Source organism: Lissotriton helveticus, chromosome 3_1, assembly GCF_964261635.1.
Source record: "Lissotriton helveticus chromosome 3_1, aLisHel1.1, whole genome shotgun sequence".
Taxonomy (NCBI): Eukaryota; Metazoa; Chordata; class Amphibia; order Caudata; family Salamandridae; genus Lissotriton; species Lissotriton helveticus.
This window is the reverse complement of record NC_136061.1, coordinates 799,389,990-799,400,374: the sequence shown is the minus strand read 5'-3', so window position 1 is coordinate 799,400,374 and position 10,385 is coordinate 799,389,990. Positions and strand designations below refer to the sequence as shown.

The 10,385-nt window shown below is 45.2% G+C and overlaps 1 protein-coding gene across 2 annotated transcripts in view; it reads left to right on the top strand.

Annotated features, from left to right (window-relative positions):
* Window positions 1–10,385, top strand: part of PIK3C2A (phosphatidylinositol-4-phosphate 3-kinase catalytic subunit type 2 alpha) — a 1,158,716-nt gene that overhangs the window by 71,444 nt on the left and 1,076,887 nt on the right. The window lies entirely within an intron of this gene.

Below are 10,385 nucleotides of genomic sequence, written 5' to 3'. Positions count from 1 at the left end.
GCTTGGTCATATGACCTAAAAATTACGCTTTTCATTACTTCCGAACATTATTTTTTCTTAAATATATGTTATAATGTTCCAGGCTAATGTACTTTCCCGGAAATTTTACAACTGTCCTGCAAGTAAAATATATTCTTTTTTCGAGAAAAAGAGCGTTTCTTCGTCCCATGACGGAGCCGTTGAGCAAAAGAGGGTCGACCTGCTGTCTTAGTCGCCGATACGCCTGAATATGAGATTCTTATCGATCACTTTATGTTGCAGGAATAGAAAACACAACAGCCCTTGACCATTTATCTTTACTGCGTTCCTTCGTATTATACCTTTTACCCTTCATGTAATTGGTCTGCTTTATTTCACTTGCCTTTTAATGATTCTAAAACAGTCACTATTATTAAAAACTTTACCAATGTATATACTACTACCATGTTTTCTTTTAAAAACCTTTATTGTGAAAATTTCATTATACAAATACGAGCCTATAACCACGTGGGCCTGCCACAGAGCAAACTGTAATCGTATATGATGAATAGACATTTACACTGTAGAGGAACGTAACGGGCGGGCCATTAGGTTGCCAGAACTAAGGTGTCTAACAGTTACGGAATCGGTGGACGTACATTTTATAATTAAAATACGACAGGGCCAGTTACAATAAAATTATCTAGATATACATTTGCGGGCAAGTACCATGGGTGACGTTAATTCGAACTTTCAACAGTACAGTAATCAATAACACATCAGAACTTAATATCAATAGGGATGTCGAAATAGTCAATCAATTCTCGTCCCCGCCCGCCATGTGCTTCAAAACTGCATACGTATCTCGTGATTTCAAGGTTCTGCAACCAGTACACAACAAGGAGTTACGAGTCCCATTTATTCCGGCGCCATTTTGGGCGAGGACGGGCAGGTCCAGGATATAGTCAAAATGTCTCTACCAACCATCGACTATGATGATGTTTATATGCTGTATTTATTAGAGTAACACTCATCTGTCCACATGAAATTAATTTGCCACAATCTAAACATGTCATTTTAATCTTTCCAAAGTTCTTCTAAATATTTGGGACCGTTTCCCTTGCCTCTGAAGCTCTCAGTGCCACTTCTTTGATGAATGTACTAGCAGGTCAGGGGTTCTCCTCCAAATCTCTCTTTTATGCAGCACTATAATTATTTGGTGCCACCTCTCCATATGACGATGCATGGTATAGTTACCACAACTATATTTTTTTTCGGTTCCTCTGGAGAGTTCATCGTGGCAGATGAAGCGTGTAACGTACCGGGCATTTACCTTTTTTTGCATGTACAGGAAAGGAAAAAAAAATCGAGCGTCCGAGTTCTAAGGTGTCCCAGGGCCATTTTAGTGGACCAGGCCCAAATCCAAAGAACAGGCCGCCATTTTGAGAGTCCTCTTGCAGCCGCCTGTCGCTGTAGCATCAAGAGCAGCCGAAACTCAGCTGAATGGCAACTGAAACGGTAAAGGGGCCCCCTACTACAGCAGACGAGCCTCCACCTAGGAAGGCCCATTCACGCCGGCTCCCCCCCCCCTTCGGGCACCCCACGCCGTTATTCGGAGCAGTATTGTAGGATGGCCACACCAGTGCGGCAACTTGCTAGACATCACCTCGGTGGTAACCGAATCTCAACGCCTTGTGGTGTCTTCTATTCAAAAAACATTGTTAAGCTGCCTTCGACCTATTCGCCGCAAGTGCGCACACAACTCAACTGCATAGCTTGCTAGACACCACCTCGGTGCCATCCGGATCTTGGAATCTCAGCACCTTTTGGTGTCTTCTCTTCAGAAAATATTGTTGCGCTGCCTTTGGCCCCATTCGCACATCAGTCCGCTACTGACGCCATCTCACAGGCTAATGGGGCGCCCCACGCCGACTTTCAGCATTGTAGAATGACCACACCAGTACAGCAACTTGCTAGACATCACCTCGGTGCCATCCGGATCTCGGCGCCCCACTGCAGATGAAGTGCCTCTCAACTATGAAACCACCACGGTGACATCCGGATCTTGGCGCGTTGTGCTGCCTTCGGCCTATTCGCACATCGGTCCGCTACTGACGCCATCTCACAGGCTAATGGGGCGACCCACGCCGAGTTTCAGCATTGTAGGATGACCACACCAGTACAGCAACTTGCTAGACATCACCTCGGTGCCATCCGAATCTTGGCATCTCAACGCCTAGTGGTATCTTCCATACAAAAAATATTGTTACGCTGCCTTTGGCCCCATTCGCACATCAGTCCGCAACTTAGACATCACCTCGGTGCCATCCGGATCTTGGCATCTCAGCGCCTTGTGGTGTCAGTCAGAAAATATTGTTGCGCTGCCTTTGGCCCCATTCGCACATCGGTCCGCTACTGACGCCATCTCACAGGCCAACGGGGCGCCCCACGCCGACTTTCAACATTGTAGGATGGCCACAGAAGTGCGACAACTTACTAGACACCACCTCGGTGCCATCCGGATCTTGGCGCGTTGTGCTGCCTTCGGCCTATTCGCACATCGGTCCGCTACTGACGCCATCTCACAGGCCAACGGGGCGCCCCACGCCGACTTTCAGCATTGTTGGATGGCCACACCAGTGCGGCAACTTACTAGACACCACCTCGGTGCCATCCGGATCTTGGCGCGTTGTGCTGCCTTCGGCCTATTCGCACATCGGTCCGCTACTGACGCAAACTCACAGTCCAACGGGGCGCCCCACGCCGACTTTCAGCATTGTAGGATGGCCACACCAGTGCTGCAACTTGCTGGACACCACCTCGGTGCCATCCGGATCTTGGCGCGTTGTATTGCCTTCGGCCTATTCGCACATCGGTCCGCTACTGACGCCGCCTCACGTGCCAACGTATTTTCTCCGCATTTTATACCCTATGCCGCATAACAGGTCATGTGACTTGTTTATAAAACTTTTCATTGGTTCATTTTACTTTTGGTTTCCTAATGATGGAAGGCTTGATCATATGACCTAAAAACAACACTTTTCATTGGATGAAAACTTTTTTTTTTCCCCAAACGATGAAAGCCCCACCTTGTTTCTGGATGTTTCAGACTAAACTGGCGTCAGCATGAGAGCACCACCATCTCGTAGCTCCGTCGTGGTCATTCCGCGAGCAATCATGGCAGCCGCTCCCCACCAGAAGCCTGCAGGAGTCGGGGCCCCCAAAACTTTTGATGAATTCTCAAGGCGGAGGGGACGCTTTCGAGAATGGGGTCCAAGACCTAGCAGACAAGCGTCCGATTTCCAAGGTGTCCCAGGGCCATTTCAGTGGACCAGGCCCAAAAAGGAAAGAGCCTGCCGCCATTTTGAGAGTCCTGTGACAGCCGCCTATCGCTGCACCGCAAGAGTGGGCGCAACTCAGCTGAAGTGCGGCTTTTGACACAGTGGACCAAAAACGGACGGAATGGCAACTGAAACGGTAAAGGGGCGCCCCACTACAACAGATGACACTCCACCTGGAGAGGCCCGTTCACGCCGCCTCCCCCGGGGCGCCCCACGCCGTTATTCGGAGCAGCATTGTAGGATACCAAAACCAGTGCGGCAACTTACTGGACATCACCTTGGTGCCATCGTTCTGCTGCCTTGGAACTATTCGCACAACAGTTTGCTACTGATGACCCACCCCCCGCGACGCCCCACGCCGTTATTTGCTGGGTGGCAACTTACTAGACATCACTTTCGTGTCATCTAGATTTCGGCGCGTTCTGCTGCCTTGGAACTATTCGCACAACAGTTTGCTACTGATGACCCACCCCCCGCGACGCCCCACGCCGGAAATCTGGACGTTGTGCTGCATTGGGACTATTCGCACAGCCGACCGCTACTTCGTTGTTTTTCCCTAAAAATGTTTATATGTTATTACTATTTTTGTTTTCTTGTATATATTTATAAATTATTAAAGTTTTATAATCTTACTACTTTGTCGGAGTGCTATATATTTTTAATGTGACACATAATTGTAAAAACTTTGATGTACAAAGAGTCATCCCTGGAATCTTCCGCTTCACGCTCGGTCCCCTCCCCAATCACAATACAGGATGGTTTTCAGATAATAGCAACGCTTCTGCTGTGACGGATCTCATCGAGTGTGGGCCTTGATCTACTATAACTCCTTTGAAGAGGGGTGATTCTTTACAGCTGTGGCCATAAACTACATCTGCAGGGCTAGCTGATAGCCTAGGACCGGCCTGGACAATCGAACACAGAGGAAAAGGAGTGTCAGAGGGTGCGGTAGTGAATAGGGCGAAAGGGAGGTGTCGGGCGGGCACAGGGTGTGATTCTCAGGGAAGAGCAGCGCAGATGGGGGGAGGTTTATTACCCATGCATAAGACAGAGAGCGGGGGTGACCACTGCCTGGGTGAGATGCTTGCGAGGGTGGGGAGCCATGCTAAGGATCGACAGCGTGCACAGAGTGGGTCTGGTCAAGGCATCTAAAATGGCTGCCGTGCACGACAAAAGTGTGGCATTTGAAAAAAGACAAGATGGCGCAGACAATGTTTTTCAACACTTCCTGATTTCCTTCGAATCGAACGTTAACAGACGTTGGGGCATATTACCAAAGTTAAGCGATATTTATCCCTAACGATGCATTGCAAAGATTTTTTTACCGTCAGAAATTATCGCAGATAAACCTTGCTATTATCAAGGTTTATCGCAAATACGATAAAAAACGACCGCAATGCATTAATATCGCTGAAAACTCAGCGATATTCATGCATTACCGAGCTAATGCTCTTAGCCATGTTATCCACCTCCCATTGGATAACATGGCTAAGAACTGCTCAGGGCAGCTGTTACTTTTTGGAGATATTCGCGCTTATCTCGAATATTTCCAAAAGTTGATAATAGGAGATAGCGATGTTAGCGACTGTTTCCAGTCGCTAACATCTTGGCATGCCCACTTTGCATGTCATTAGTGATAAATATCACTCACATGCAAAGTGGGGCCCAAGATGGTCGCTATCTCCTACTAGCCGTCGCTAACTGGTGTTAGCAACAGCTAGGTAATACAGATATAATTTTATCTCCGCGAAGCGGAGCGCTGTTACAGATATATATCTTGTTTTTGAACGTTAATTTCTCAAAATGCACTGAAGCACATATATTGAGACCTAGCAAAGGCACATCGGGCTACCAGTCCCTAATATTTTACCAAGTTTCGTGCAAATCCATTCAGCCGTTTTATTATTATTATATTTTTTTTTTGCCCCGCGGGGCCCTTTTTTAAACCTCCACATCAAACCTAGGGGGTCAGCGAGGATCTACTATGCCCCCTTATGGTCATTTGCCCCTTCGCTTTGGCCTCCTCTTGTCTCTCGATCCTACCGAGAGACAAGATGGCGGCCGCTACGTACTGTTTGGAATGTTTACGGACACCGGAGAGCCAATCAGCTTCGCTTCGCAAAGCTCCGTAACGCGAAAAGTACGCGAAGCGGTGCGCTGTTACAGATATATATCTTTTTTTGAACGTTAATTTCTCAAAATCCACTGAAGCACATATATTGAGACCTAGCAAAGGCACATCGGGCTACCAGTCCCTACAATTTTGCCAAGTTTCGTGCAAATCCATTCAGCCGTTTTATTATTATTATTTTTTTTTTTTGCCCCGCGGGGCCCTTTTAAAACCTCCACATCAAACCTAGGGGGTCAGCGAGGATCTACTATTCCCCCTTATGGTCATTTGCCCCTTCGCTTTGGCCTCCTCTTGTCTCTCGATCCTACCGAGAGACAAGATGGCGGCCGCTACGGACTGTTTGGAATGTTGACAGACGCCGGAGAACCAATCAGCTTCGCTTCACAAAGCTCCTTTGCGCGAAAAGTACGCGTCCTGGAGCGCTGCCCGGTCCGCTGTTACAGATATATATCTTTTTTTAAACGTTAATTTCTCAAAATCCACTGTAGCACATATATTGAGACCTACAAAAGGCACATCGGGCTACCAGTCCCTACAATTTTGCCAAGTTTCGTGCAAATCCATTCAGCCGTTCGGGCTAAAAGTGAGGCCAACCGCCCTATGGAAAACTCAATGTTAAAAACACGTTTTGGGACCCCCTTTTTTCTCGACCCCCCCCTGGACGAACCCCCCCCCAATTTTCAGGGGCTGCTCAGAAACAAAATGTGCCATTTTCCTGAAAATTTCAGCCAATTCCGTCCACAAACGCCAAAGTTATTAGACATAGAATTTTCAAAAAACCCATAGAGAAAAAATCCTAACTATATATACCTACTGGCGACCGCCAGTAGGTAATATGTGTGTGTGTGTATGTGTATGTATGTGTGTATATATATATATATATATATATATATATATATTCAAGCTCCAACACTTTGTTCCATTCTCCAAACAAAGTACGAGCACTCCGAGGTGGGTGATCAGAAAGCTTTAATCCGGCAAACAAAACAGACGCGTTTCGGACGTCAAGTCCTTCGTCAGTGTTTAGCACATAGCACGTATTTCCTGGCTATATCAACACGTCATTGCATGCAGTCATGGAAAGCAATGAGGGCATAACAAAACATTTCATTTGACATGCAAAAAGCGCGGCCATTATTCAATGTGTATATATACAATTTTATAATCAATTGGCGCTCAAAATTCACTGCGCCAAGTTTCATAAGACAATTGATTAAGCCGCGTATCGGCAAATACGCCGCTATGGGCCGGTATGAAAACAACAATAGAGCCGTGTATCGGCACCACACCAGCCATCATAATTGCATGTAGAAACTAACTATAACATCGTGATCACACAGTATATCTGTAGTTAGAGTACTACGGGATTAGGAGATAGATTTGTAAATATTTCATATTTCATAAAGATTACATGTTACTACAAGATTTTAGCCAAAATCTTATTTTCTCTTTTTCTCTCTAAGAAAAGAAAAGCGCTTTTTCAACACAAATTCATATTCGTAATCATAATCAAGGTCACCAATTACTTTACCCAAGGGTTCCTGATATTGAAATGTAATATACATTATCCTGTTCTGTAAGGTGTTATTTCTCCAAATGTACTGTCAGTTCTTCTCCGCTATTCATCCCCAGGGGTGTCTTGGTGTCTAGGTCAATGATGTAACGTGACTCTAGTCTTCTCAATTTGAGAAGTCTATCCCCCCCTCCTTGGTTGTGGAGGTACATGATCTACACCCCAATACTGCAATAGATCCCTATTGCTATCGTGTGTTTTCGATTTGTGTTAATAATGGCCGCGCTTTTTGCATGTCAAATGAAATGTTTTGTTATGCCCTCATTGCTTTCCATGACTGCATGCAATGACGTGTTGATATAGCCAGGAAATACGTGCTAAACACTGACGAAGGACTTGAGGTCCGAAACGCGTCTGTTTTGTTTGCCGGATTAAAGCTTTCTGATCACCCACCTCGGAGTGCTCGTACTTTGTTTGGAGAATGGAACAAAGTGTTGGAGCTTGAATCTGATACACGCGGTACCGGCGTGTGAAAGCACCCGCCCACAAGAGCCTTGGGATTTTTGGTACCTTGGAGAGAGATATATATATATATATATATATATATATAGAGAGAAAATTAGACCCCGGGCAGCTCACTTTCACATTCCTCCAACCCCTAACCTCAAATGTCCGATTTTATGAAAATGAATCGCGAAGGCGTCTTGATCTACAATTAACTCAGCGGTCGGTCCAGGCCGCGGAAAGGGCTCCACTTGGCGGTTTACAGGATGTCTCGACCCGCTAAGGCTGTGGTGCGATTACCCTCTCGTGCCTGTTCAGCGTGACACCCCCAAGCAAGATTGCAATTCCTGCAGCCAACCTCCATCCCTACTCAAGGGTATAATCAGGACTTCAACAAGGTCACAAATCATGCTGCCTACTCAAGGTTTGAAATCCCAGCTCACCTTCAAAGACTACAAGGACCAGAGTTCCCAGTGAGCTCACCTATGTTAAACCACACCCACTCAGGGTGTCAAAGTTCAAATAAATTACGTTTGAATTCAGAAGCTGTTCTCTAGCCTGTTTGTGTGGCTGTCCATGAGGAAGGGACGTTCTGGCCCCGAAACGCGTCTGACTCTAGCCAATTTATTGGGAACTGGCTGTGGATTTGCTCGGGAGCTGCATCGACCCAGAGGGCGGGGTGTGTCGTGGTGAGCCTTTCCGAAGCGTGAAGGCGTCTTGCTCTACAATATATATATATATATATATATATATATATATATATATATATATATATATATATATATATATATATATATATATATATATATATATATATATATATAAAATCAAAAGCACATCCTACCTCTCCCCTTTGAGAATTAGATGGAAAAACCTACCTCCCAAGCAGAAAATAATTTTTACAAGAAACTTGAGAAAATTAGACCCCGGGCAGCTCACTTTCACATTCCTCCAACCCCTGGCCTCAAATGTCCGATTTTATGAAAATGGAGAAATTACTTGCTTGCTAGAAGTGTTACAATGAAAGGGCGACACCTAGAAGGCTAAAATGTACGGAGGATCAATTGTAGGTGATACCCAAACATTTCAATCAGTGACCAGTTAAATTTAAGCAGAACTATTTGCAAATGTTGCTCCTGATCTACTGATTTCTTTGTGTAGTTGGAGCCTGATCTGGAGAGTGTGGTCAAATTACAGAGATTGCCAAAACTAAGAGCTATTAGTATTCCAACTCTGCGTGTCTCAAACCCTCAATTTAAAGAAGGCCAGTCTACAGTTGATCATTAGAAAAGAGTAAGAGAGGCGGTAATCTCTAAATTGGAATGGCTGTTGTGACCCTCTAAGGCCAATACTACTGGGAAGCAATTCTACAAACCGCTTCCATAAAGCGGTTAATTAGGCAGAAGGGGTAACTTATTTTTTTCTTTCCCTCTTGAGACTATTCAGAAAATACGACAAATTCAAGCATGCCAAAACTGACAAGATTTTCTATGCATTTCAAAGATGGGTGCTTATCTTTAGCTGCCATTAAATATTTATATGCAATTAATATGGAGTCCATTTCAGACTGAGTATTATTATGTATCTGTTGTGCGCGCCCTCACGGTTTACCCAATGTATTTCCCTTGTCCTTTGGGTCTTTGAGCGTTCTTTTGCTTAATGTGCACATTGCCTGTTAAGTCCCGTAGCAATCGTCATCCTGGCCTCTTGATCATAACCAATGCACCATTAGGAGTAAGAGAGTAAAAACCTTATATTGTAGTAATGTGCTGCAAGCACCCTCATTCCTCACTAAGTGTGTACTAGCAGGGTTCACGTGTTATAGATAGACTGTCTTCTAGTTCTATGTTGTTGTTCCCTTCCTTCAGAGAAGAATTTCTTATTCTAAAGAGATTTTGCTGCATTACAGAGAGTAAAGCAGTATAAATGAGGTAGTGGCATCTGTAAATGTGTAGTACTTGTATAGCGCACGAATCACCATGAGGCATCTCGGCGCTTGTACGCATACCGCTGTGGAACCCTTCCTGGCTTTTCCCTGTGAAGTGCCCACTCCTGGGTACCCCCAAGGGGAAGCCAGGCATCCTAGCGTTGTTGGGGCCGTTGTGGAGATTAAGCAAGCGATTGCCCAGAGTTGCAGAGTGGGACCCATGATTAGAATAGGCACCGAGGCGAGAATTATCAGGTCCGAGGAAATTGAGCCCCAGACCCGCCGTGGCGGGAATTGAACCCTGGTCCCTGGCTAGACCTCTGCATCAGGGTCTGCCGCTCTAACCATTGAGCCACACTTCTCCAGACATGTTTGACTGGGGTTTGCTGCACTTAGATGTTAGTTAGCACAGTAAATTGTTGTGAATATACCTGCAAGAGCCTAGCCCTAAAAGGTATTTTCCCTGTTTGAGATTGACGCACAACGCTGGTTAAAAAAAAATCCAAGCAGTCACTAGATGAACCTTTGGCCAGGAAATACCTACTCCGAAAGCAGATTATTTATTTATGTATGTATGTATGTATGCATGCATGCATGCGTGCTATGGGAAGGCAAATGCGGTGGAAACCCTCCCAGCATTTTTTGGAGCAGTCGCATTTGTTAACCAATCCGATGGGAAAAACTGGGAGTAGTAGCTCTGATGGATGGAAAGGCAAAGCAGCAATCCCCTTGAAGATAATGTTGTTTTGCCTCCATCAAATGGGGGAATGTAAGATCCTGTATTTGTTTTTGTATTGCCCTTGAATCAAACACTGTGCTTTTCCCTTTGTGTTTAATTTGCTTCTTATATTCGGAAAAGGTGGATTGCTTGTCTTTAAAAATAACGATCTATTTTGTTGGCTGTGCAGTTAGTGTTTGCAATTATGAGTGTATTCTAATGCAGGAATTCTGATTCTATATCCTAGCTACCGATTCGCTACTCGGTTCTATTGTGTGGCAGAAATTCTGTTT